This window comes from Lissotriton helveticus, chromosome 2_1 (assembly GCF_964261635.1).
Source record: "Lissotriton helveticus chromosome 2_1, aLisHel1.1, whole genome shotgun sequence".
Taxonomy (NCBI): domain Eukaryota; kingdom Metazoa; phylum Chordata; class Amphibia; order Caudata; family Salamandridae; genus Lissotriton; species Lissotriton helveticus.
Genome location: NC_136059.1, coordinates 1,542,894,791 through 1,542,908,292, shown reverse-complemented (window position 1 = coordinate 1,542,908,292; position 13,502 = coordinate 1,542,894,791). Strand labels below are relative to the sequence as shown.

At 44.8% G+C, this 13,502-nt stretch overlaps 2 protein-coding genes across 9 annotated transcripts in view; one reads left to right on the top strand and one right to left on the bottom strand.

Annotated features, from left to right (window-relative positions):
• The window catches only part of GTF2E2 (general transcription factor IIE subunit 2), a 297,176-nt gene that overhangs the window by 75,958 nt on the left and 207,716 nt on the right, over positions 1-13,502 (top strand). The gene's annotated exons all lie outside the window — the stretch shown is intronic.
• SMIM18 (small integral membrane protein 18) overlaps positions 1-13,502 on the bottom strand; it is a 30,970-nt gene that overhangs the window by 14,969 nt on the left and 2,499 nt on the right. Inside the window, exon 1 of one of the 5 annotated variants that reach the window (XM_078677572.1) lies at positions 10,291-10,426. The exons of the other annotated variants lie outside the window; for them this stretch is intronic. The gene's annotated coding sequence lies outside the window, so the exon portion shown is untranslated. Of the gene's footprint in view, positions 1-10,290; positions 10,427-13,502 lie in introns of those variants that run through there. 5 annotated transcript variants of the gene reach the window in all.

The window sequence follows — 13,502 nt, the reverse complement described above, 5'->3', positions numbered from 1 at the left end:
TATGGTGTATCATAGTGGGTAATCAAAACCATTGCCTACTAGGGAATTCTGAAATCAATGTCACAAAATACCTCTTTGTGGGTTTTAATACAGAGTAATCACCATGCCCCCTCTAATGCCTATTGACTTTAACACATTATTTTACCATATGGTTAGTAGACAGTAAATCAAGTATAAATAACTTTATCGAGTCCAGTATACGTGTCGTCAACACAGCAGCCAACACGTGTTTTGTCACAATAGGTAACTTTTTCAAGGCTGCAAGTACATCAAACCACAGTAAGGACAGGGATAACATAAAAGATTTCATTTAGCATCCAATGAAATGGTGCGACGAGGGGACTAAGTACCCGTAGATAACATAGAAGTGCAAATGAAGAAAAAAGTAAAGGTTTAGAGAAGTAAAAAACGACCATACCACGACTAAGTAGTGGACAAGAAGAGGATACAGTGTCCCAAGTAGATATCTGTTAAAGAAGAGGGAACCGAAGGCTCAATGGCAAATGGATAGTAAAAAGCACAACTGCTGTTAACACACAAAGTAAAGACTAGGGACTGTATTACAGAAAGTGCCCCGGGAGCGCAATGGGCATTTGCGCGCCACCGGGACAGTTTGGTATTATAAAGGGGGCCGCAGACATTTGTGTGGCCCCTTCTGTAATATCGATAGCCCTGGCACACATAAAGGGTCAACGCTATCTGTAGAGGGTGTTACCTCATTTGCATGGGGGTGTGCCCCATGCAAATGAGGGAATCCCTTTGTCTCTGCATCCGCGCCATACTACAGACACTGGCGCAGAGGCAAAGAAGACCTCAGGAGGCGCACTGACAGTCTGTGCTCCCCCTGATGGCAGCCCTCTGGCGGGGGGAAAGGGGATCCCATGGACCACCCAGACATCCCCTTTTAAAGTGCAGGTGGGTTGCCGCCTGCACTGTGATCACACGGAATGGCTGTAAAGCAGCCGTTCCATTTTTCGCCTGAATGCAAGTTTGCGGCTGCCCCGGGGGCAGCGCATTTATCGTAATAGGGCGCACTTTAATTGTTGACGCCTGGTGCACCTTTTTAAAGGTGCGCCCGGCGCAAACAATTAAAGTGCACATGTTGTATAATGTGGCCCCAAGAGTGTAATCACTGTGCGGGTCAAAAAAATAGGTGCACACATAAGAAAATGAGACTGACCTAATGAAAGTACCCTAAATACCCAGGACACTGGAGGATGTATATAAAACTTGAATGCAAAGTGCTAGTCTAGGTAAAAGAAACATGACAGAACTCAGTGTAAATGTGATTTGATAGTTCAAACGTAAAATAACAAAGAGTTATTCCGTAAGGAACCAACCAAAAATTGATATTGTCAAACCTGAGCCATGTTTGTGGCTGTGTACGTCCTGGATCCTAAGATGGGGATCGGGTGCTGGGTATGTACTCGAGGTGGCCAAACTGGATACATAAAAAATGTAAGAAACCAAGTCAAACCTATAGTAAACATATTGTGCTCAAAAGGATTTTTAGGAGATATTTCAAGTGACACACCCTTTCTCGTGTATATATAAGCAAAGCGATGTGATACAGCTTGGAATTTTGCAAAACTTCATTCGAGTATGCGCATACCCTAATAAGTTTAGTAATTAAAATCTTAGCTTACAGTGAACGTCGCCCCTAGTGCAAACCAAAAACCGGTATTTGGCACATGTGCTTTTGTGTCAAAAATATAGTTTTGAGGGAGTTCTTTCTACTCTGAACTTGTGGCCTTTTTGACATAGGACTTTCCTTTACTTTAGTTTATTACATGTACCTGATCTTTACATGTGCACCTTACTTGTACCTTCTAATTCTTATTGGCTTCACTTGCCCCCTTACTAGCTATCCAGATTGGAGCCTAACACGGACTTCAATTGACAGCCTTTGGTTGCACTTGGAGCAACGTTTACTGTAAACTATGATTTTTATTTACTTAGCTCACTAGGGGATCCTTTATTTGGATAGTCGTACTATATACGATCTACTCTTGCACAACACTTGTTTTTAACACTTTATTTAATGGATAGTTTATAGGGGGAACTGCCTTTGGGCTCTCCAATACACGTTGCTTCTGCGACACATATTGACTTTGCCAAGTCTTTTGTTTATTCCTTCTCTGACAGCTCGCTGTCTTGGCTGTACAATATGCACCAGCTGAGGATTCCTTCACGCTTGTCTTGTGACATTGCCTCAGCCTGTCCTCACTGTGGCCTCTGCTTGTTTTTTGACATATGCAAAATAAACAATTGATGGACGAAATGCTGGACAATGCAAACATTCACCCCCAGCCACAAGGATCTGGGTTTAATCCATCATTCTTTTGCTCACCACACCACCCTAGTTTGGACCCAGCCATATGCAAATCAGTCTTGACTCTGTTCCTTGTGGGAACAGTTAGCCCTAACCGCCAAGCCAGGTCCTACCTGGACAGGAAACAAGCATTGTTGGACCGGTTTCAGGGCATCACCCTACTTTAGCCAGGCTAACTTGAATCCAGTGGTGTAGTGAGCACAAGACCCACGTCTAGGCATACCCTTGCCACTTTAGGTGACATATGCAAAAGAAACAATTGATGGACGGAATGCTGGACAATGCAAACATTCACCCCCAGTCTGGGTTTAATCCATCATTCTTTTGCTCACCACACCACTAACCGGTCCCAGGAGGCTTGTTTCCAGTCCAGGGAGGACCTAGCTTGGTAGTTCGGTCTAGACTGTTCCCAAGGAGCACAGGGTCAAGACTGAATTGCATATGGCTGGGTCCAAACTGGGGTGGCGTAGTGGGTAAAAGAACAATGGATTTAACTCGGATCTTTTGACTGGGGGAGAATGGTTGCATTGTCGGCATTCCGTCCATCCTTTGTTTGCTGTAACATGTTTTTTGACAGGCTCTGAACTTTTTCCCTTGTGCACTTCGCATGGCAGTTGGAGAGGATCAGGGGGACACACTGCCCATACTATGGTGCTTTTAAAATAGATTACAACTGCATTCTTACTAGGATTGCCTACATGTTGATGCAACTCCTCAAAGAACGTTTTTGTGACGCACCATCTCCTCCTGCCCTCAAAATGTTCAGTATATTGAAAAATAGGGGGGGAGATTAAAGTCCTCATGATCTTTCTCCCCGCCTCTTGCCTGATGACGAGTGGAGCCTGTTCCCTACAGTTTGCCAACTTCTCGGACTGCTCTTCACTGGCACCTACACGTTCTGCAGGCTTACCCTTGGAACCACCTTTGTCTGTCCTTTTTTTGAAGCATAGTATTTTTCTGCTGATCTGCTTGGCGCAGCAATAGTTGTTTACTGTGTGTGCATGTTCTGTGCATTTACCACCCTCCTGTTAAATATTGAGTTACCCTCCACTCTGTCGTAGCGATGGCAAGGTAAACCAGTCTCTGGGTTTCGGTGTCTGTCAACCCTCCCCTGTGCACTCCCCAGTGTATATATGATTGCATCCTCATGGGGCTTGTCTTGAAGTTGCGATCTTTTATATAGTGCGAAGAACCCCTTGAGGTTAGCGTGTGCTTTACCATCTATTTTCTTGACTGTCACCCATGTATTTTCATTTATACTTATTACAGGGATGTGACTCCCCTAGACTTTCATTCTCTGGCCTACCCACACCTATGCACACACACGTTGCTTGGACATGGCCGTTGAGATGAAGGTGAGGGTAAGGTTATACTACCTAATTTCATGGCTGATAATACCATGATGGTGTTACAGGTCATAGTATCAAACTATTCCCTGGGCCGGAGACGACCTTAATGAGTTTATGTAGGCAGATAATAATTGATCTGGGACTAGGAAATGGGAGAGAGATGCATCTGCGTGAGTTGTGAATGATTGTATGTAATTCATAAGTGAAACTTGTGGTTCGAAGCATGTGAGCTGTAGATCACATGCTGTGCATAGCTTGCCATCTTATGTTGGGTCCGGATGTTTACACTTTGTTTTTCTTCGAAGAAGTCTTTCCAGTCACGAGGTAGGTGATTCCTCCTTTCGGTGATAATGCGCATGGACATCAGTTCCATTGTTAGATTGTTTTTTTCCGCCATCGGGTGTGGATGTGAATTGCTGTGCCCCCGTTCGCCACCCTTTCTTGGGTTCCTTTCGACGCTCAATCAACTACCCTCAACCGTATTGTTTCTCTAACACGTTTCCCATTCTCCGCGTATCGTTTCAAACCAAGAATCTTTGATCGTAAAACTCATGGAGGGCCGTTGGGCCTACCCGCGCCGGGCTCGCTAGCAGTCGATGGAACGGACTCCATTCAAGCTTCAAGCTCTGTTCCGGGTGTCGCGCTAAGTTTACGCGCACCGACCAGCACTAAGTGTGCAATCTCTGTTTGTCCCCAGAACACGACAAGAAAGAATGCGACGCGTGGCAATCGTTTCGATCAAAGAAGACGATCTGTGACCGTCGGGCTCAATGAAACGGGATCCAACAACAGCAAGGTGGCTCAGTTTCGGATATCTTCGGAGAAGATTCCGACCAAGAACATGCTTAAGGAACCGAGGAAGAAGAACATATCGCCGTGTCCGAAGCCGACTCCGACATGGAAGAAGAAGAGCAAGTTACACCGGGTCAATGTACCATGAGTACAGATACCCCCTTGCCCCACCAATCAAAACTTTAAAAGACTCCGGTCCTTCCTCTGCTTGCGGCGCAAGGTCGGCCCCGAGAAAAAGTTTCAAGCACCCCGCCCACGGGCCCGGTGCCCTAACACAAAGAAAAGCCTTCCGACCCGGGATCGAGTCGACCCCCCTAACGGCACTGAACCAAAATCCTCTGCGCCGAAAACCAAGCATGTCTATTCTCCATACAAACAAAAGGGTGGGTTTGCCTAGATTAATCCGCACATCTACTCACTTGTCATGAAAAGGAAGCAATTGCTTGGTTGTACAAACGGTCAGTAGGGGGTGCTAACTACGATATACAACATCTACCCACTAAGATATTGTTAAAGTCAGAGATTCATAGAATTCTGATTTGTCAATTTCAAAAAAATATCAGAGCACACCCAATCACTATATCTATAATCCAATTATTGTGACACACATTCATAGGTCTACAGATAAATAAGTTCTTTCAAGACTGTAGTATGGAATTCCAAATTTTCAATCTCAAAAAGGGATCCAGTCACACTCTTCAATCAGATCCAAGAGTTTTTTTATTTTCCAATCATAGCATTGTTGAAAAGCAGCAGCCGACGCGCGTTTCGCCCACGGGGCTTTTCCAAGGCTTCAAAATGGTAATAAAATCCGAAGTTTCAAATAATATCATAAGTCCAAAAGAACGCATTGATGAGAATCAAAAATATAGAGGTGATGTCCTTAAAATCACTCTTTATATCCCAAGTGAGAATAGACGTCCAAAATTAATTTGATAATTCCCTCTGTTAAAATGCGGTAACATTTGGATTGGCGTCTTCCCCTTGGATTATGTTCCCATGTCGATCCTGATAAACCGTACAACTGGGAGAGTGTAGCCTGTATTAATTTCCAGTTTCTCCTCGTCCGTTTTGGCACTGGCGTAAATATTTTATTACCATTTTGAAGCCTTGAAAAAGCCCTGTGGGCGAAACGTGCGTCGGCTGCTGCTTTTCAACAATGCTATGATTGGAAAATAAAAAAACTCTTGGATCTGATTGAAGAGTGTGACTGGATCCCTTTTTGAGATTGAAAATTTGGAATTCCATACTACAGTCTTGAAAGAACTTATTTATCTGTAGACCTATGAATGTGTGTCACAATAATTGGATTATAGATATAGTGATTGGGTGTGCTCTGATATTTTTTTGAAAATGTCTATTCTCCATCTTCGTCCCAGCCTAAATCTTCGGTACCGATGACTTCGGAGCCAAAACTTTTGACGCCGAAAACTACAACTAAAGAGAAAAAGACTCCAACAAAAGAGTTTCGGTCTGATGTTCCACCTCCGGATCCGAAACAAAAAGAACTGGTTATCAACCCAGATACTGGACACATTCATGACACGTTACCTGAAAAAAGGAAATGGCCACATCAGGATGAGCATCATACACCTCTTAAAAAAAAAAAAAGGAATATGGGTACAAACCCATTACCACCTTATATTCCACCTCCTTCACCTACTAATCCTCACCTACTCATTACCCCCATGAATTCACCACCACTATCATCTGCCCCACAGGATGACGGGATGGAGATAACAACAGGCCACAAGATGTTGTCCCATGGGAGGATTATAATTCTGATCTACATACAGACACTGACCCTGATTTGTATCCATCTAAGCCATCACCTCCTGATGACAATATAGGTTATATTGAGCTTCTTAATAGGGCTGCTCACTATCATGGGGTGGAATTACATAAAGAGACTTTAGAGGAGGACTTCTTATTCGAAACCTGAAGCTCCACTCAAAAAATAACACACACTTTTCCGATTCTTAATGGGATGCTTAAGCATCCAGATGAGGTTTTCAAAGACCCTGTCAGGGCAAGAATAATCATGCCCAGGGATGAGAAAAAATATAAACCAGCACCTACTGACCCTGCTTATATTAAAGGTCAGCTGCCCTTAGACTCTTTGGTGGTCTCTAATGCTCGTAAAAGAGCAAATTCACAAACCGGTGAGGCCCCTCCTCCTGATAAAGAGTCCAAGTTAATTGATGTCTCTGGTAAAAGGATAGCTTCTCAGGCAGCTAATCACTGTCGCATTGCCAATGCTCAGGCTTTGCTAGCCAGATATGATTGAGCTCATTATGATGTTGGAAAAACATATCCAATATCTGCCTGCTGAGCATAAATCTAAGGCAAATGATCTCATACAAGAAGGAAAACTCATTACCAAAACCTCCATCAAATGTGCATTAGATGCAGCAGACACAGCAGCACGTGCAGTGAACACAAGCGTGTTGCTATGCAGACACGCATGGTTAAGAATATCAGGTTTCAAACCGGAGGTACAGGCCTCCACCTTTTGACAAGGAACACCTATTTGGTCTAGCAGTTGACACCTCACTGGAGAAAATGAAAAAGGACACTGAGGTTGCAAAGTCCATGGTGGCTTTACAATTACCTGCTAGTAGAGGTTCCTTTCGCCGCTCCTTTTACAGGGGTGGTTACAAAACTGTTACCACAGAAAATCCCTCTTCCTCTTACATGGACAACAACCAATCGCCCTCATCAAGAGGATATTTTAGAGGAGGTTTTAGAGGAAACAATGGTAAAGGAAGAGGCCAAGGCAACTCCACATGCACTTCCCCCGCTTATAACAAACTATGACTTCCTTCTACTACCCTCCGATCATTCCACTCCTGTTGGGAGACGTCTCTCTCAATTTCTCCCTGTCTGGAACACCATCACCTCAGACAAATGGGTTCTACAAATTATCCAATATGGTTACTGCCTGGAACTTAGACACTCCCCCAAACATTATTCCAAGATCACATGCAACGTCACAGGAACATCTCACCTTTCTAAAAAAGAGGTTCAATCTCTGTTAGAAAAAGGAGCAGTAGAGCCAGTCCCATTAAAACATCAAGGAACCGGAGTATACTCCCTATACTTCTTACTTCCCAAGAAGGACGGGTCTCAGGCCTATACTGGACCTCAGAGATCTAAATCTATACATTCAATCAGACCACTTTCACATGGTCACTCTACAACCAGTACCTCCGCTCCTTCAACAAGGCGACTTCCTGTCCACTCTGGACTTAAAGGACGCCTATTTCCATATCCCAATACATCCTTCTCATCGCAAATACCTAAGGTTCGTAGTAGCAGGACAACATTATCAGTTCAAGGTGCTCCCATTCGGAGTAACTACTGCACCCAGAGTTTTCACCAAGTGTTTAGCAGTAGTCTCAGCTCATCTTCATAGACCACATATTCACGTCTTCCCATACCTGGGCGATTGGCTCTTAAAAGCCAACTCGCCAAAAAGCTGTCACCATCACTCTCTCAAAAAAAGTGCAGTTGCTCCACGATCTTGGGTTCACAGTGAATCTCACCAAATCCCATCTACAGCCATCCAACACACAGGCGTATCTGGGAGCCACATTAGACACATAAAAGGCTTTGGCCTATCACAATCCGGCCAGAATCCGCAACATGCAGACTCTACTTTGCCAGTTCCAACCTCAACACTCATTGCCAGCTCGAGTGTTCATGCAGTTACTGGGGATGGTGTCGCCTTGCATACTTATAGTCCCTTACACAAGACTTCACATGTGTCCCCTTCGGGAGTGATTAGCACGTCAGCGAAACCATGCTCAGGGTCTGTTATCGGCAGACCGCACCCATCGCTCTCTGCAGTGGTGGAATACACAAAACCTTTCAAAAGGGATGCCCTTCATCGACCCGGTTCCACAGATAGTACTAACAGCAGGCGCATCACTCACTGGTTGGGTAGCTCATCTCCAAACACATACAATTCAAGGCATGTGGAGCTTGCAACAAAAGCAGCTTCACATAGATCATCTAGAACTCCTAGTGATTTTTCTAGCGCTCAAAGCATTTCAAGTTCATCTAGTAGGCAAAGCTGTCCTGATCCGTTCAGACAACATGACAGCAATGTACTACATACAAAAAAAGGGACACACACACACACACTCCAGCTGTCACAACTGGCACAGTCCATCTGGACAAGGGCCATACATCACAGAATGTTTCTCCTTGCTGAACACCTTCCAGGAGTAAACAATCAGATTGCAGATCAGCTCGTTATCTAAGACAACAGATCCACGAATGGGAACTCCACCCTCCAGTTCTCCTCCCATTCTTCAAAATGTGGGGATTTCCAGACATAGATTTGTTTGCCACAAATCTAAACGCAAAATGCCCAAACTTCGCATCCATACATCCACACCCATTGTCCAAGGGCAATGCACTATCGATAAATTAGTCAGGGATTTTTGCTTACGCTTTTCTGCCTCTCTCACTCATTCCATTAGTGGTTCGGAAGCTCCGACAAGCGCCCCTGACATTAATCCTGGTTTCTCCCACATGGGTCTGACAACCCTGCTTCACAACTCCATTGGAGCACTCAGTAGTTCCTCACCAAAAACTACACCTCACTCCTAATCTGCTCACTCAGGGCCATGGAGAATAAGACACCCAGAACCCAGCCATCTCAACCTTGGGATCCAGCACCTGAAATCTTAGTGTTTGGTTATGTCAATCTTCCGCCAGACTGCATAAACATTATCAAGAAGGCTAGACGTCCTACTACAAGAGCATGCTATGCAGCAAAGGGGAAGCGTTTTGTGATATACTGCAATAAAAATTACATAGATCCACTGGGATGCTTCAGTTAAAAATATCATCTGCTATTTACTATATCTACAGCGTTCCAATTTGGTGTATTCTTCCATACGCTTACATCTTGCTGCAACAGCTGCTTACCTACAAAATGGACAACATTTGTCTCTTTAGAGTGCCTGTCATCAAAGCATTCATGAAAGGGCGTAAAAGAATCCTTCCTTTGAGACTTCCATTGCTCCAGCGTGGAATCTCAATATTGTCCTCACAAGGCTAATGGGTCCACCCTTTAAACCATGGCATAAATGTGAAATACAATTTCTAACTTGGAAGTTAGCTTTCCTCATAGCTATCACATCTCTGAAAAGAGTGGGTGAGATCCAGGCACTAACCATAGAAGAACCATTCGTACAAATACATCAAAACAAAGTGGTTCTTCGGACCAATCCTACATTTTTACCAAAGGTCATTTCTGCCTTTCACATCAACCAATCTGTTGAGTTGCAAGTATTCTTTTCTCAACCAGATTCTGTGGCAGAAAGTGCTTTACACACACTAGATGTGAAAAGAGCAATTCTTTACTATATAGAAAGGACAAAACCTCTTTGCAAAACAAAACAGCTATTTGTTGCTTTTGTTCCACCACATAAAGGCAATCCAATATCAAAATCAGGCATTGCAAGGTGGATAGTCCAATGCATTCAGATGTTATGCAAAAGCAAAAAGAATGTTAGCAATTCCCCCTAGAGCGCACTCCACTCGCAAACTAGGGGTTTCTAAGGCATTTCTAGGAAACATACCCTTAGATGATAACTGCAACATGGTTCACACATTCACAAAACACTATTGTGTAGATGTGTTAGCAAGACAGCAAGCTAGTGTGGGTGAAGCAGTTTTACATACACACTTTCAAACCACTGCAACAGCTACAGGTTAGCCATCGCTTTGGGAGATAACTACTTTTAGTCTATGCACAGCTTGTGATCTACAGCTCACATGCCTCGAACGGAAAATGCTACTTACCAAGTATGCATCTGTTCTTGGGATATAGAGCTGTAGAGTCACACGCGACCACCCGCCTCCTTGGGTACCTATACCTGTTGCAGTTACATCTTACTTAGATACAGAAAATACATGGACATCTCTTACTACTCTTACTAACTCCATTATCACCCTCTGCGGCAAACAATCTAACAATGGAGTTGATGCCCATACACACTATCACCGAAAGGAGGAGTCACCTACCTCATGACTGTAAAGACTTCTTCGAAGAAAAACAAAGTGCAAACATACAGACCCAACACTAGATGGCGAGATATGCACAGCATGTGACTCTACAGCTCTACATGCCAAGAAGAGATGCATACTGGGTAAGTAGCATTTTCCTTTTGCAGCTGCCCTTTCATGTAGGAATGACACTGAGCGCTGTCCAGATTTTGGCCTGGCTGATCTCCAGGGGATGATCATACTCTACTCACGAGCTGACTAGGCTACAGCGTTTGACGTAGTAACCATAGCAATGGTAAAATAAACCTCCCTTTAGACAGTGAAGGAATGAGCAGAATGGGTGTGGATGAAGGAGAGATGTCTGTAGAATCGGCTGGCATGTTCCTCTCTTCCTAGACCTTATGGGATCCAGCGTCCAGGAGTTGCCTAGAGCCCCCCACTTCACTGACTGCCAGTTTTTAGGTCTCATCTGAGATCCGCATGTGCTGTTGCTCTCGACATTTTGTTAGCTTGCAATGGGCTTAGAGGTTGCCTGTTGCTTACCATTGGTTGGCTTTGTTGTCACTAGTATTTTCTTGCTTCTGATTTGTTAACTTGTGGGGGCTTCACATCCCCTTACTTTGTTTGACCCTCTGTGGAGCATGGCCAAAATACTTGTCTTCCACTTCTCATGTTTTGGGAGCTACTTTTTTTCTTCTTTTTGAAGCACTCTGCAAGATTGCATGTGTATGCAATCTGCTTCCGTCAGATGTCACTTTCTCATTTGCATGCTTCTGCCTTAAAGTGCCCATGTAGCCCTCTTTCACCTGTTTTCTTCTGTCTTTGTGTTGCTTGTCCCCACCTGCCCTACCTCTGTTGTGCTCAGTGTTGTTTGCCTTTTGCTTGATCCTACCCTCCATCCCTCTGTTGTGCTCAGTGTTGTTGATTGGCCCCACCCTCCCTCCTTCTGTTGTTCTCTTCTTTGTTGCCCCCCATCATCCATCTGCACAGGCAATGACATCCCTGAACTTTCCATCATGCATCTGCACATCTACAAGATTGCCAGGCAAGAGAGACTTCACATGCCCGGAGACAGAATAGCCATGATCCTCAATAACACAATCAGCTGCACCACATCCATGGACACGTCATCCTCCAATATGGAACACCTGGCTTCATGTCACAGCCAACTTCACCTCTTCACCAACCCTCAACTACAGACTGCCAAACCTGGGCTCCAACTTCACGGACACCATCACGACCTTTGTTGCACCACTCGCCTGTCAATTCCTTCCTACTAGGAGACCTGAACTTCCACTTGAAAGGCCACATTGACCTCCAAGTAAAGAGCACTCATCAAAGTCTTAGAAGCCTGGGCCTCACCCACAAAGTAAAAAAAAACCTATGCACGTCACCATACACCTCTTGGACCCAATTTCCACTAACTTCAACATCTGATTCGACGAGCCCACCCTAGTTTCCTGGACGGACCACGCCCTCGACAAGTGCAGCATCCCCATGCCCGTCCAATGCGCATGCATCTTTCAGACCAGCCTGCCGCCACTGGAACAACATCACTAACAAGGACTGGATCCCCACTCTCAATACCCACTAACCCGAACACTGCAGCAGCCTCTACAAAGCCATCAAGAATTTCAACAATTTGATCATCTTCTGTTCCGACTCCCAGGCCCCCCTCAAACATAGCAATAAAACAAGATCTAGACCCCCCCCCATCCAGTTGGGTTGTAAGACGGTACAAAGCAGGTAAATACGTTGTATGCTTTGCCACGCATTTTTTAGCATGCATGTTTTTACCACGAATATGCATTTACAACGCATGCCAATACCACGCATTGTTTTTAGATTTAAAAACAATGTATTTGTGGGGAAGACCCCCACCTTATCTTACATGCGTGGAAAAGGCATGTGTTGTAAAGGCATGCTCGTGGTAAAAATATACCTGCTAAACAATGTGTGGTAAAGGCACAACGAGGTAAAAACCTTGTTGTAAAGGCTGTTTCCCTTCCAATTGGTTCACTGAGGAACTCAAACTGATGAAACGTCACTGCAGAAAACTGGAGCACAAATTGACAATAATCTAGGAAAATGCAGACAGGAACATGTTCAAATCTGCCCTAAGATGTTGCCACCAAATAGTCTGTACCACCAAACGTGCTGCTCTGGTGAACTGCATCAATGCCAGCATTGACAGAAGCAAAGAAATCTTCGCCATTACGAAAGATTTCACCTCTCCATCGACTGCCTGCCAACTCTATCACCCCCTTGCAGGACCTCTGAAGCAATCTCAATTCTTCAGCAACAAAATCACCACCATTTACATCAAATTCAAGCCGCATCCAGACCCGACAGACCACAACAAACTTCTCCCAATCTTATTCAAACAACCAGTGCTAACCATTTACCCGTCATCCCCCCCAGAAGAAACTGCCACAACCATGAAGTCCAGCCCCACACCACGCCTACTCCAGAAGACTGCAACCCATCAGTGCCATGCTCATACCCATTCCGGAAGCCTTAACCTCTTCCGCAACCTTCCCGGATGCTTGGAAACACGCAACTGTCCTCCCATTGCTAAAGAAACCCTCTGTGGACCCTTGCACGCTTGCCAATACTGACCGATCTACCTGCTACCTCTCCCGGCCAAGATCTTTGAGAAAACCATCAACTCATACCTCACCAAATACCTCAACGACCACCAACTCCTCAACACCACTCAGTCTGGTTTCATCCTGAACAACAGCATGGAAACTGCCCTCATCACTTTCATGGAGGACATCCGCATGACTCTTGACAGAATAGACCTGGAGGCCTCATCCTCCTGGACCTCTCTGTAATCTCCCACCTCATCCAGCGCCTACACGACATTGGTATCCAAGAACACATACTACGATGGATCAGCTTGTTCCTGCCTATAAAGACCCATTCAGTCAGCCTGCAACCATACACCTTGGATGCCCACGACCCATCAGTGGAGTTCTGCAAGTATCCTCCCTAAGCCTGACTCT